The sequence below is a fragment of the Sciurus vulgaris genome (genome assembly GCF_902686455.1).
Source record: "Sciurus vulgaris genome assembly, chromosome: 11".
NCBI lineage: Eukaryota > Metazoa > Chordata > Mammalia > Rodentia > Sciuridae > Sciurus > Sciurus vulgaris.
In genome coordinates this window covers 51641709-51657624 of record NC_136472.1, presented here as the reverse complement: position 1 = coordinate 51657624, position 15916 = coordinate 51641709, and positions in this window count along the sequence as shown.

The window sequence follows — 15916 nt, the reverse complement described above, 5'->3', positions numbered from 1 at the left end:
AAACCACTGGGGGGGTCTCTCACTGATGGGGGATAAGGATGTTATAAATATCCAAAGAGCAAGATAAGCCACTGGATTTATTTATTTGTTTATATTACTGGAGATTGAGTCATGTCCCCAGCCCTTTTTATTTTTTATTTTGAGACAGAGTCTTGCTAATTTGCTAAGGCTGAACTTGAATTTGCAATTCTCCCGCCTCAGCCTCCAAAGTGCCTAGGATGATATTGGTTGTGCTATTGTGTCCAGTTAAATGACTGTGTTTTAATATTACAATGAAAAAGTTTATTGATGTGCTTTAAGAATCCATACAACTGACCTTGAAGAAAGTGCTGCTTGTCAGGTTTTGGCTTAATGAAGAAGATGCTCTGTGTGCAGTCGTATTTTCTTCAATACTCAATAGAAACAGCTTATCCTTCACTGACCTGCTGGAGAAGCAGCTATGAGAATCTAGCTGCATGCTGTGGAAAGAAAAGTTGGAGAGATTTCTAAAAATGCTGAACACTGTTATTCTTCTCAGTGAATGTTTTTGTTTTGAAAAATATAGTTATTTTCATAAAAATGTTATTTCTGTTAACATGCACAGGCTTATTTTAAAGCAGTAATAAGTACATTTTTCTGATTTAATTTCTAATATAGTAAATATTAATAGATGTAACTCACTTGAAGAAAAACTCTTTGGGGTCCTCAATTTTGAAGAATAAAAAGGGTCCTGAAATAAAAATTGTTTGAGAGCCACTGACCTAGATTATTACAAGACCCTACTTGGTGGTTCTGCTTCCTACCTACCCCACCATACCCCTCTTAAAATAGAAACCAGCCCGTTGCTCCTTTTCTCAGACACTCTCATAGGCTTCTCGTCTCACTGAGAATAAAAACTTGAGTCCTGAAGTTTTGCTTGCAAAGTCCTACAGGAGCTCCCTCCATGACTAACTTCGCTGAGACCAGGCCCCACTACACCCACACACTCACCCTGGCTGTCGATAGCTGCTGCTGCTGCTTCCACACATGTGACAGGCACACTTCTGGCTGAGGCTGTTCCTTCTGCCTAGAAGGCTTTCCCCAGAAAAACCATGCACTCAGAAGCTAGTCTTTTTTTGTTTGGTTGGTTTGGTTTTGGTTTTGGTTTTTGGTACCAGGATTGAACCCCGGGCACTTAACCATTGACCCACATCCCCAGCCCATTTTATTTTTTATCTTGAGACAGGATCTCACTAAGTTGTTGCGGCTGGCCTCAAACTTGCTCTCCTCCTGCCTCAGCCTCCCTAGCTGTTTGGATTACCCATGTGTACCCCTGTGCCCACCCGACAGAAACTGGTTTCCTGATGTGGTCTCCTCGACTGATCAATTTAAAGTTGCAAAACCTACCTCGCACACTCCTAATCGGCGCCCCACTTCATTTTTTCTCACAGCACTATTGCCATCTAATATATTACCCAATATATGCTTTTTATTTTCTTTCTCTTTCCACTAGTATATAAACTCCAGAATGACAAACACTTATTTTCTCATCTATTAATTTGTTAAGCCTTTCTGGATTAGGAAGCTTCTTGCACATCATTAGTACACGTTTGAATATGCTTTGTGTTTGTTTTCCCAACCACTATGGTATTTTAAAATTTCGGAACCTTAGGCCATCAAATGGTCTGAGCCCACAAATAAACTTTGAATTTGGATACAGAGAAGTCATTTTGTCAACAATTGAATAGTGGTTAAACTACTTGTAGGTTGATTCTTTTCAAAATGTAGATAATGTGGCATAATTTAGAATTGTCAATGACTAATCCTATTCTTAGGGAACAGACAGAAGAGGATGATGGGAACACAAGGTTAAGAGGATTATTCTACAAAATGGGCCCATTGCACTGACCCTATATGCTTTCTTTGCCAAAAAGCAATTTGCCTGCATCCCTGCCTGGCCTAAGTAAACAGGGTATGTCACATTCCTCAGCAAACTGCCTGTTATCCACAAGGAAATGCAGGCAGGAAACAATGTTGATATAAAGAACCCAAGTTACCTTGAAAGGAGAGAATTTTGTGACCCTTTTTAAAGACCAGATTCTGTAAAAATGTAAAAGTGATTAAGAATCCAATTAGAACTGCTCAGCATGGGTCAAGGTGACAGACTTGTCATGACAGTGGGGACTTGAAAGTCTGATGTCATCCTGCTGTCAGTCAAAAGACAAGAGGTAGACCTGGGTGTGACTCTGGAAACTTCCCTTTTTTCTCCAATAAAACTGGAGTACAGGATGTTTGCCCTCTCCTGAGAAGACCCACTCTCTCCCTTGAGCACATCCCCCTTCCATTTTCCTATCCCTTCAATAAACTCATTCCTGTTACTCTGAGGACATGTCTGAAATCTTTCGGACTTGATTGCAAGAATCTTTGTGCTGCCTCAGTTTCTTGGAAGGCACCAGCTCTGTAACACTGTTGTACTGATAAGTGTCTGAAAACTACCTGCACAGATAATTAAATCTTCCCGGAGATCAAAGAGGCCGGAGGTGTAGCTCAGTGGTAGATTGTTTGCATAGTATGCATAAGGGCCTGGGTTTCATCCCCAGTACCACAAAAAATAAAAATATTTTTAAAAAGTAATTTTTTGACCTTTCATGTTTTTGGGATTGGCTTATTTCACTTAGCATGATATTCTCCAATTCCATTCATTTATTTGCAAATGCTATAATATTATTCTTCTTTATGACTGAATAAATTCCATTATGTATATACCACAGTTTCTTTATCGATTCATCTGTTGAAGTGCATCTAGGTTGGTTCCACAATCTAGCTATTGTGAATTGAGCTGCTATAAACATTGATGTGGCTGTGTTACTGTATTATGCTAATTTTAAGTGCTTTGGGTATAAACCCAGGAGTGGGATAACTGGGTCAAAAGGTGGGTCTATATGAATCTATATCATGTGCAACCATAGAAATGAAATGATGTATCCCATTTATGTACAATGAATCAAAATGCCATCTGTAAAGAAGTAAAAAATAAATAATTTTTTAAAAAAGTAATTTTTTGAGACAGGATCATCCTATATGGTCTGGGCTGATCTTGAACTCCTAGATCCATTGGATCCTCCACCTCAGGCTCCCAAGTGCTAGGACTACAGGTATTTGCCAAGACACCTAGCTCAAGTCCAAACAATGTGTAATTAAAACATTTAATATTGTTTTCTTTGCTTGTGCATCAATAGGTAAGGAAACACAGGAAAAATTATGAATGACTCAAAAAAACCTCTTCAACACAACACTACATAAACTAATAATGCTAATAACTAGAAATATTTCTGCTAATAAGAAAGCTTGATTCAATCAGATAATTTTTTATACTGATTTTTAAAGCAATACCCACAGTGAGGGCAGCAGGGGTGGGATTTTTAAGTGATTTTGTTCTCATTTCTATTCTGAAGGGCTTTGCAAAAAAAAAAAAAAAAAATTGTATAACTTCTGGAACGTTTTGTCTGAAATCCAACACCACGGGTCCCCCGCCCCATTGGAAGTGGAGCGAGGACACATTACCGCGAATGGAGCTCCAGGTCTGTCTGCTATTAGTGTGGATGTCTCTAACGACCCTCCTGCTGGGAACCCTAATAGGATTTCTTCCCCTTGCACCTTGCTTGCCCTGGCTCCTATCTCTGTTCTATGTCATTTAGGGGACAACTCCTGGGATCCAGGGGGTGGGGGGAAATGAGGATTCTATCTTTTCCTCAAATAGACAAAGGCGGAGCCCTAGCGAGGGAATTCAAAATTCTGCTCTCAGTTTCCTGCCGTTTTTATGCTATCAACGTTTGATGACATCTTGAATACACTGAGCCAGGAAGATCACAGTAGCCACTTAATCTCAAAAACTCAGTCAGGGTAGGCAGACTGCATCTCACAGAAGTCCATTTAGCCTTCATAATGTGGAAAGACAGAAGAAATCAGCTGGGAGGGCTTGCAGGGTGAAGAAAAATGAGGAGAGAGTAGGAAGCTTTAAAAGTTTTCTTATGAAGTAGAACTTGAAACACAATCTAGTGTTGCTGAACTAAGCCATCAAAGTACACATTTTTTTTTTTTTAAATTGGAGCCAGGTGTAGTGACACATACTTATAAACCTAGTGGCTCCACAGGCTGAGGCAGGAGGATTGCAAGTTCAAGACCAGCCTCAGCAACTTAGCAAAACCCTAAGCAACTTAGTGAGACCCCGTCTCAAAATTAAAAAAATAAAAAATAAAGAACTAGGGATGTGGCTCAGTGTTTAAGCGTCCCTGTATTCAATCCCCTGTGTTCCCCCTCCCCCAAACCAGTTACAGAAATATGAATAGTAAGGCATACAGGAATGTTAGGGTATAGAAGTAATCTAAATCCTCTTCCATTATAGAGAAAAGTGATCATGGATAATGTTGAAAATAGATACATTAAAAACAGAGAAATAAATATATTGCTTAGGAATGTAAAAATTACCACAGGAAAAAAATTTTAAATAGAGTGGCCTAACAAATTATAAGAGACTAGTTCTGGGAGAGGAGCAGGGTTGACGAGGATTGAGGCTAGGGAATCTTTTTATGATAATGATGATCTCTTCTCTCATATTCTTTGATTTTATAACAAGTATATGCATTGCCACAGGAGCAAAAATGAAGCAGTTTAAATTGAACAAAACTAATTCAGATCTGATCTACCTGCTGGTTGCCTTGGGGCTGCAGAGAGGTGGAGCAGGGTCTGACCTGTTGGTGGGACTCAGGGTCTGATACAGCATATCAGCTTTTGCTGTGGACCTTGTTGAGACGAGAATGGTGAGCAAGAGGTTTAGAGCAGCTGTCCAGGTTTTTCAGCCTGTCTGAGAAGCTTTGGATACAAGATAAGGGCTCCTGCAAAGAGCATTGCAAAGTGGGTCACTGAACTACTTCCACATCCTTTGGATGGCCTAGAGAAACAGTCCCTCCTGTTCACCTACAGAGGATTAGAGACATGAAGCGAAGCGGCTCTGTGGTGGGGGCCCCTTCTCGGCCTCAGCTCTGTAACAAGATCTTGATTTTTGTGCTTGCTGCTTACACCAATTGGAAGAAGACTATAAGTCTTTACAGATTAGCCCAGAAATCTCTTTATTCCTTTCTATGGTGCCTTTGATAACTTGTTTCCAGCACAGGTTTTCCCATCATCTGTAACATGTCCCAGGGGGTTCTATGTAAAGAACAGGTCTCGGGCACCACTCATGGAGGTCCTAATGCTGTGACTGCTGAGTAGTTTTGGGGATCTAGAGTGATCCTGAGGTGCCGTCTGAGTGTGGAGACTACTGCTTTAGTCCAGTATGGACCACATAGCCCTTCCAACAATCTTACCAAGTGGAAGACCAAAGTTCAAAACCAAGTCATTTCCCCAAAATCGCACTTATTCTAAGCATGTGTGCGTACAGTGGTATGCTGGTAAATGCTTAACATCCAGTTGTCTAGAAACTCCCCTCCCCTCAAATGAGCCCTGATCTGGTGCCCTTGCCAACTTCAGTGGTGAAAATATTCTGTCCTTATCTGACTTCAAGTTATTGACATGGTATCACTGAATAAATTTTTAGGAGCACACTCACATTTCAACCACAAGATCATAAATAACCCTAAGGTCATAGCTTAGAGTATACTAAAATAATTAGGGGACTGGGGCTGTAGCTCAGCTGTGGAGCACCTGCCTAACACTTGTGAGGCACTGGGTTCAATCCTCAGTACCACAAAAAAGTGAATAAATAAAATAAAGGTATTATGTCCATCTACAACTAAAAAAATTTTTTTCAAATAATAATAACTAGGAAGTAGTAAATTTTGTTCATTCCTTTAATTAATTAATTAATTCATTCATTCATTTAGTAATCCTTATTTTTTTATAAAATTTAGTAATCCTTATTTTATTATAAGCTCATAAAATTAAAATTTCAATAATGGGTAAAGTTTAACAATTAGCTTTCAAAATTCCTAGGGCAAGGCAGCTCCAGAAGGCCTGTGTGTCTGACCACAAAATTCTTTATACCAATGGTTCGTGGAAAAACATTTCTTTCAAACATTTTCTGAAATGAAGTTTAATTTTTAATTTTAATTTTATTACTTACAAATGGTACTTGGGATTGAACCCAGAGGTACTTTACCACTGAGCTACACTCCCATCCCTTTTTATTTTTTATTTTGAGATACAGACTCACTAAATTGCTGAGCTATCCTCAAATTTGCAATCCTCCTGCCTCAGCCTCCTGAGTGGCTAGAATTTAAACATGTACCACCATGCTTGGCCTGATTTTAAAGAGTCAAATATGTTTAGAAATGCCGCATTGTTCCTTTAAAGTCCACCATATTGACTGGCACATTTTAGGCCCTACCTAAGAAATGCTAAAGTGGAGACCTCAACCCGTTAATCTCAACCCGCTGTTTCCTTTGCCATGTGATAGTAGCATTCAGCATCCTGTAAGATCAGTGTCCTTAGAGTCTAGTTGGGGGCATAGTGTCCCATACCTATAATTCCAAATACTCAGGAGGCTGAGGCAGAAGCATCGCAAATTCAAGGTCAGCCTCATCAACTTAGTGAGACTCTGTCTCATAAATAAAAATTAAAAAGGTGGCAGCAGGGTGGGCTGGGGTGTAGCACAGAGGCAGAGGGCTTGCCTAGCATACATGAGTTTCTTGGTTCCATCCCAGTTATGGGGACGGGCACTGGGGAGGGGTATTTTTTGGCAGGGTAGGAGGTGATCCATTTTGGGAATTGCTGTGCATTTGGGGAAATTCCAGTAAAGTGATTAAAAGCACTGACTGGAGCCAGACCACCTGAATTTGAATCTTGACTCCACCATTTACTAGCTGTGGGTCCTCCCTGTCTCAGTTTTCTCTAAGCTGTAAAATAGGAAGAACACCCTATTTCATATGGGTGTTGCAAGGATTACATGAGCCCAATGTATGTAAAGTGCTAAAGGTGATACCAGGCACCCAGAAAGTGCTACGTGAGGACAAGCCGTGTTGTTTTGGTCCTTCATACCAAGGAGCCTCCAGCCCGATCATTCTAGTCTCCAGACTCAGGTTTCTCAAGTTATACCAAGGAAAAAAGGGGAGAAAAGAAGGGGCTCTTGACACTCCTTCCTGAGCTCAACACATTTCTGTACACACTAGAAGGATTCTGAATTTGCCATTTTCTTTCCAGAGCCTGCTGATGGGGACTGTGATTTTTGATGTGCATACATTTAAATAAAATCCCTTTAAATAGAAACCATCTAGGTGTTACAGAGGACTCTTCTTCTGGCATCAAGAAGAGCAGTAGTTCTGTGGTAGGCCTCTGCCTTCTGAGTCAGCATGATTGGAAGCTGGAATCATCACCCTTCACAGAAGACTGGTCCAGGTTCTAACCTTCCCCAACCACCTCCTATCCATGGCTTTTTCCCAGCAAAATGAAGGGCACGAAGCCCTCCGATGCCTGTCTTCTGGCCAACTTAGTTAACTGCATTCTGCCTTAGGAAAGGAGATGGTGGTCAGGCCACGACACAGAATCCCAGAAGCGCTGGGGTGAGAGAGGCTGACTGTGACTTCATTCTACTTCTGTGAAAGTCTGACTTTATTTGAAAGAAAGGTGAGTTTGGCAGAAGGCATGAAGAGATAGTTCTCAAAAAGAAATAGAATGAACACACACACACACACACACACACACACACATACACACACACGCTTACAGGGTACTATACTAGGGATTTAATCCACGTCCTTGTGCATGCTAGACAAGCCCTTTACCACTGAGCTACATTCCCAGTCCTTTTTATTTTTATTGTTTGAGACAGGGTATTTCTAAGTTGCTGAGGCTGACCTTGAGCTTGTAATCCTCCTGCATCAGCCTCCCAAGCAACCGGGATTATGTTTATGCACTACCTGAATACAACTGCAACTGCGTCCCATGGATTTTAGTACGAAGAGTTCTTTTCATTTCCTTCTCTTTTGAGATGCCTGAAATTGAACATGGCCTCATGCACACTGTGTTTATCCCCAGCCCTTTTTTGAGTTTTGTTTTGTTTTGTTTTTAACAACAGAGGTGTACTGTTGTTGACAAGCTAGGTGGTTTAAACATGTAGTTCCGGCTAGTTGGGAGGTTGAAGAAGGTCCTCAGGGAAGAGTGCTTGGGCCCAGGCCCTGGAGATGAGGCTTAGTAACATAGCAAGGCCCACCTTACAGAAAAGAAAAGAAAAGGAAAGAAAAGAAAAGAAAAAACAGATGTGTTGCTATTAGTTATTACTTATGTAATGAAAAGCGAAGGAAAAAAATCTACGGAAAGAACCCAATCCCATTGTTAGTCAGCTTTTCTGGCACTGACCAAATATCTCACACAAGCAATTTAAAAGGAAAGATTTATTCGACTCACAATTTCAGAGGTTTCAGTCCATGCTGGTTCGAGGCAGAAACATCATGGCAAAAGGGCATGGTGGGGGCTGGGGATGTAGCTCAGTTGGTAGAGTGCTTGCCTCACAAGCACAAGGCCCCGGGTTCAATCCCCAGCACCACCAAAAAAAAAAAAAAAACGGGCATGGTTTAGGAAAGCTGCTCACCTCATGGCAGCCGAGAAGGTGTGGGGAGAAAGAAAGAGGGAGGGGCAAGAGAGCCTGAGCCAGATATCAGCCCCAAGCAGAACTGCCCAACTGAGGCTAGCCCTGATCAACCAAATTCTGACCAACTTGTATACATGAGATATAAATACAGTCTGTGAGTTTTCTCAAAATATTTTTTAAAAAATTTGTTTTGCGTCACTGAGTTTGGGGTTGATTTGTTATGCAAAAATAGTTAAATAATAATAATAGTTAAATAATAACAGTTAAATAATTTATGTAATGCCATACTAAGCAGCTGTTATAAATGATATGACCTATGCTCACTAACATGGGAAGATGCTGTCTATCCAGTACTGTTAAAGGGAAAAGTCAAGTTTCATAACACAACCAATTGAGGTATAATTACAATATAAACATACAGGTACAAGAAAGGATGTATTGCAACTTTTTCTGCAAAATAAGAAATGAGGTTTAGGAAATATTTTGTTGTTGCTATAGTCTTGTACATTGTTTGATTTTGTTCTTTCAAAGAGCATCTATCCATTTCATAATTGCAGATACAGCAAAGGCAATGATTATGATACATACTGAGAAAGCAGATTAGCCTTTCTAGAATAAAGAATAATGTCACTAGAGAGGACAAGAGGATCCCAGATAGTAAGCAGCCTTGAAAGGTGCTAGAGTTCAGGTTTGATGTTCCAGGAAGCAGACGTAATAATAGTCAACGCTGATTAGTGCTTATTGAGAGCACTCTGCTAGGGGCACTAGCTAAGTGGTCCTCATAGCAACGTTATGCAGCCATAATTTTAACCATCCTTATTTTACAAAAAAAGGAACAGGTTCAGAGAGGATAAATAATTTGCTAGAGATCATATAGCCTGAATTCGAATCCCTGACCCCAAAGCCCCATCTCCCTGCTAGTATACACATTTGTCCTCATTGCATGACTTTGAGGATGAGGAATGACATGGAGTAGTGACAAGGAGACACCAAATATGGAAGAAGCCAAATATTTGAGCTCTTACAATGTGAAGGACTGTAGAGGAAGGTTAGGTGGAAGACATTATAGCATAGAGGATACATCACAGAATCTACCAGAACCAGAGGTCACATCCTACCTCTGCCCTCAGTGGCTGAGTAATTGTGCACCAGTTATTTAGACTGTCCTAACCCCGGCTTCGACCCTCCATGAAAACATGGAAGAGTAAAAACCTCCTTCATAGTTGTGAGAATCACTTCAGAACCTGGCAAGTAAGTCATTAATTAATGGTTAATAATATTTTAATGTAAGTAGATGCTCTTTGGAAACTGTTAAAATGTTCATCAGCTACGAATGGTTGCAATCTGGATCTAGTGAACATGAGGAAATTGATCAGGGTGGAGGAGAGATTGCAGTCAGACACAGTGATTGAGCTGAGCGCCCTGATGGTAATCTCGGTGAGGGGCCCGGATGGCAATGCCCCATCAGGTAGGAGAGACATACGAGTTGAAGAATCCACAGGACTTGGTGACAGCTGGTATCTGGAGATGAATAAATGTGACAAGTTCAAAAGGTCACCAAGGAATGACCAGGAATGACCAAGTTTTCCAATCTGGAAAAATAATGATGAACCTGACAAAGAAAGCATCATTAACCAGTCATCAGAACTGTGTTGAAGTCGGGGAGAAAACCCTACGAAGGATTTATTCATTTATTCATTCCTTCATAAATATTTACTGAGTGCTGCCTGTGTGTCTGGCACTGGGGTATAGTCAAGCAGATTACAGTGTGTGGTAGTGATGATCTTAATCAAATGATCATACAAGTAGACGGAAAATACACCTGCGAGAAACTCAAGGAAGATGTGCATGAGGTTATGCAGACAGCAGGAAAGCATTCACTAAGAAAGTGATGAGCTGAGAGCTGAAGGATACTGTTTAGTATCAGGTCGTTGCTTTGTAGATGTATGGCTCAGCTTTGAGGGACAATTTATATTTCACCATGTAAATTAGACGTTCTACAACTGAAGAATGCATCTGAATCAAAAGAAGGACTTGCTAAAACCCTGATTGCTGGATTTCACCTCCAAACTCTGGGGTGACCCAAAAAGCTGTTTCTCTGACAACTTCCAGGTGACCCTGCCGTGACTCTTCTGATGGGGTTTGGGCACATTTTGAGAACTCCTGCTCCAAATTAACACAGCACCTCTTGCCAACGAACAGAACTAAATGTGAGCAGCTTCTAACAAATGTTTTCCAGGTTGCTTGCCACAAAAATCAATTTCCAAAGTCTTTGGGTTGCAATGCTTTTACACTAGGTTGAATGTCAACATGGCATGTTCAACCTTTCAATCCTTACTGAAAAAATGAAAAAGCAAAGGACACCCCTGCATTTGTAGAATCTCCCTGCAGTCAGCTCTGGGTGAACAAATGTCAAAGCTCTGAAAACAATGCTAATGGGATCTTTGAAAGGAAAGTTGGGTGCCAGGTCTTCAAGCCTGTAGCAGAATATAAGAGACCATATGTGTCCAGGGCTAGACAAGGGACGTGCCAGGAGGAAAGCGGGCTTGTTTTGAATGAATCTCCAATATATGGCATAGGAATTCTGCTTCTTGGAGGTTGGGAAAAGGGGAAGCTGCTAACCGTCAATTGCTAATACATTTTAATACTTTAGAAACCCATTTTGAAGATTACACAACTAATGCATGAATATATTGCTCTTCTAAACAAATTAAAACAGCGCAGACAAGACTAGGCCTCCTCAATACTAATTCTCTGTCCCTTTCCCCAGAAATAATTTATGATGCTAATTTGATGTTCATGTTCCCAGGCTCTCTTCTAACACAGTTTCCATGAGAACAGTTGATTAGTATTGTTCTGCATGATCATATCATACTTTGTATATTGTTCCACAATTTACCTTATTTTTCACACATTGGTGAAAAATATTACAGATTTTTCTATGCTGGCACATAATTCCACTATCTTTTACTTAATTTTTGTATATAATTGATGATATAGATGAACAGTTTGTTGATAGACACTAAAGCTCTTTTCTCCTTCCTAGTTAGTTGTTTTATTTTTCAGCGATAATAAACATGGCTAAATATTCTTTCTTGCATGTACCTTCCTGTAGGCAGGTGTGGGTGCTTCTACAAAGGATATACTGAGAAAGAGTACCACTGAGAAGTGCACTGGCATATTTTACATTTGAACAGATAGAGCTGATCTACCCTCCTACTCACACGACCTGTTCACTGCTTCCTTATACATTTGACAATAGTTGATATTACCAAACTTTTAAGTGTTACCAAGGTAGTGGATGAAACATAGTATTTCATTCATACTTTGATCTCCATTTCCTTATTACTCATAAACCTGAGCACCTTGTATTTTCAGCATCCATCTGCATCTTCTTTGCTGAGAATTGTCTAGCCATCATCTGCTCATTGCATGATCCAGAGTCTTTGTTCTCTGTGTAGTCTTCCAGGGATGTTTTATTTTAGCTTCATCAATGGTGTGTCCTGTTGTCAGGGGCTGCGAATGAATCACTGCTTTGAACTATGTAACCCTGAACAGTGAGCGCCTCTCCTGAGCACTAAGAGGAATGCCCATTTGCAGATGATTCCTGTTGATAGGGAGAATTCTGTGCTTGTCATGGAATTTACTAGTTCAGAAGCTTTGAATTCAAATCCCAGCTTCCTGGAAGTAGAAGAGATGGTCACAACTAAGCTGTTTGACTCAGGAACTTCATTCCGTTTACCTGGAAGAAGGTTTTTCACAGTGAATCCCTTTGGTGTTTACACCTGTATGTTAAACATGTGGAATCTTTGTTAGAACCAGACTCAGTCAGAGCTGGATCACCCACCTGCTTCCATTTATAATTGAATCTTTGTCTTTATTTCTTATAATTTCTTATTTTCTCAATTCAGCCACCACCTGTTCGGAGAACTATTTTGTGCTGCCTGGGTCGCAACTTTCTATTGTGGAGAATTTTCAAATTTAGAGATATTCAAATTTGCCAACATTTGCCTTCCAAGGGTTTTGCCCCATGAGTTTGTTGAAGAGAGCTTTTATTTTCATCTTCAGCTATTCTGGACCCACTTTTGTGACTTAACTTTTAAATGGATGAGTTGCAGAGCCAAACATGATCATATAGATGCTGAAGTCTAATCATTTTGTTTTACAGGTGGGGAAACTGAGGCACAGTCAAGGAACATAATGTGCAATATTAATACACTCTTGTCACAGCTAAGTGACAAGCCAGCCCTTGAGCCCAGGTTTTCACATTCTGAAGAAGACAATACTAAATCCTTCTCTGATGCATCCACCATGACTGTAAGCAAGCTGCAACAGACACCTCTGTCCAGGAGAAAGGTCTGCTGCTGTTGAAGTTCCACTTCACCTTTTGAATATAGCTCTGAGGCTTATTTTTTAAAGGGACATGTTTCCCTTCTCCTCTTCTCCCTAACCTGGGGGCAGGAAACAAGATTACCCTGAGTTATCTGTGCTCCACAGGAAGTAAATGTCTGCCAGAGGATCTAGGAAGTGAATATCTTCCGAATTAACAAGTGAATGTTAACACACCATCAGGGCACCTTGGGACCCCCTGTCAGGGAACACCTGGAATGTAGCCTTTGAAGAGCTCCTTTAAAATCCCCCTGTTCCTCTTGTTGAGCAGAATCACAATCTCTGGGACAGGAGTCCCCTGGGCTTCTCCTTTGCTAACAAAACAATAAAACTTTTTTTTTTTTTTTCTTTTTCTCAAACCTGTGTCCTCATTATTGAATTGGCATAGGGAACAAGGACCGAGCTTTAGGTTACATTGTTGGCCCTGAGGCCAGGGGAGCAAAGGGTTTTGGGAGTTGCTCACCCTCCCCAGAGGGCAGCTGCCTATCCATTCCCTTATGCAGAGGCAGCGTGACTTCACTACCTGCAACTAGTATGACCTTGAGGAAGCGATTTGCTCGTCATCTGCACTGCAGAGATCGATAACACGTACCACAAAGGGACATTGTGAGTGTAAATGAAATGATTTCTCTATAAGGACTTAGCATGCAATTCATGTCTCAAAGTAGGATCTATTATTTATTAAAAGCAATAACGACAAAATATCATTGTTCTTGCTTGTCTCTGAAAAACTTCTGTAAGGTTTCTGAGGTCCCACAACCTTATGGGCACCTGCTTTGGGCACATCTTGTCCCCACCCCACCAAACCCTCCCAGCCAGTTCACCCTAGAGGAAGGCCAGCTTTGAGCACACACTTGTCAGTCAGTGCCTTCCTTTGGATCACCCCTCATACCTTTTGCTACTTGTCCCACACTCTCTCTGACACCTGAGAACCTACTGGAAGTGTGGGGTGATCAACACCCTTGGGGCCACAATTGACAAATGGAAAACCAAAGCCAATGGATAGAATATGTCCTTGTCATTGCTGGGCAGACAGTTCTGATACCTATTCCAGTAGACTCTCAAGACACTCCCACGAATTAAGGAGTAGCTGATCTGATGACATACCCTTGTATCGATTCTTCATTCTACATTTCACCTGGTTCCTCCTTCCTGATCCCAAATAAACTACCTCCATGCAAACTCTGGGTGAATGTGTGTTAGTTACTAGCGACTGAACCCTGGGTTGCTCTACCACTGAGCTACACCCCTGGCCCTTTTTTTGAACTTTTGAGATAGAGTTTCTCTAAGTTGCCCAGGCTGATTATGAATTTGCAATCCTTCTGTCTCAGCCTCTCAAGTCATTGGGAAAACTGTTGTGCACCACTGTGCCTGACCCTCCAGGCAAAATGTTATCTCAAACTCAGCTTTCAGGGCACCCAGCCTAAGATCTCATGGGTTAGGAGGAACTCAGTGGTCACAAGTCCTTATCCTCAACATGCGGCCTCGGCCTTAGCATCCTAATCTAGCACCCTCTTCTTCCCCCACATTTCTGGGAATCCTTAGGGCCAGCTCACCTGTCTTCATGAGCCTTCCTACATGTTCTTTGCTCTGGTGCCCTTGCTGATGGTCACCATCAGAAGCCATATAAGGTGCTATCACATCCCTTCAGCTCTTATCTGTGCCCTGGTGAGGGCACAGTCCCCCTCAAGGCACCCCTTCTGGTGTTCCAAACCTGCAACCCTGTGGAATTGAGGCAGTACTATGTTCCTGGAACACTCCCTAAAGGAAGCCACACAGCAATGCCAGAGCACATGGGAAGGAGGCATGCCCCCCGGCCCTCTCTTGTCACCTGGTCCCTGAAGCAGGCTGCTTGTGTTCCCAGGACTCACACAGTCCCTCATTAAAACAGCTCCCACAATTCCTGCCTGTCCTACCTAGGTCTCAGACACAAGTCTGTGGGACCAGGCTGGGGACCAAGAGCCCTGTGGTTCCCCCTCAACTCCAGTCAAATGGCACTTTTCAGTACTAGGAAACGTAGCACACTCACTTAGCACACACGTCTGCGTTCTAATCTAGATTTTAACTGTGCCACTTGGCATACTTATGAGATAAAAATCCCCCATGAATATTATTGAGACTGATGTCTATCCTTCAGAAGTATCATTTCTGCTGGGATTGAGACATAACCTGGCCAATTCATTCACTCTCCAGGATGTAGCCCTTATGGCCTCTACAGCCTGCCTTGCACCCATCTCCAGGCTAATTGGGAGCTCCCTTGATAATCTGATGACACCCTATGAAAACTCAACGTCTATCCTTCTATGTCGTAACCATTTATGGTCCCAACACCCTCACTAGACTGGCTGAATCTTGAGATAAATCTGTCTTGCTTGTCTTCAAATTTCGAGTTCAGAACCTGGCCCATTTAGGCAATCAGAAAATATCAATCAAGTGAATGAACGCGACAGTGAGACATGGAACTCTTCTGAGTAGTGAAATTAACTGATGGACTGGCACCCACTACACACTGGCATAAAGGGGCTCGTCCACCCACGGCATCTCAGGGCGTACTTGGTGGTCACACTTGCAGGTGGGATATAAAACCGTTGACCTCATAGAAGTAGAGAATGGAATAGTGATTACCAGAGGCTGGAGAGGGTAGTGGGCAGGGAGTTGGTCAATGGATACTGGACTTCTTTAGCATAGCAAGGTGACTACTGTCAATCACAGAGTAATGTATATTTCAAAATAGCTAAAAGATAGGATTTTGAATGTTTTTCCACAAAGAAACGATAAATATAAGTGGTGACAGACATGCTAGTTATCCTGATTTGACCATTACACAATGTATACATGTATCAAAACATCAAGTACCTCCCAAATTTATACAATTATGTTAATTAAAAGTAAAACTAAATAAATTCTTATTGGTGTTGTCCCTTCCACTAGAATATATGCTTCATGATAACAAAGACTCCTTCTTGCTTACTGCTATAACTCCCT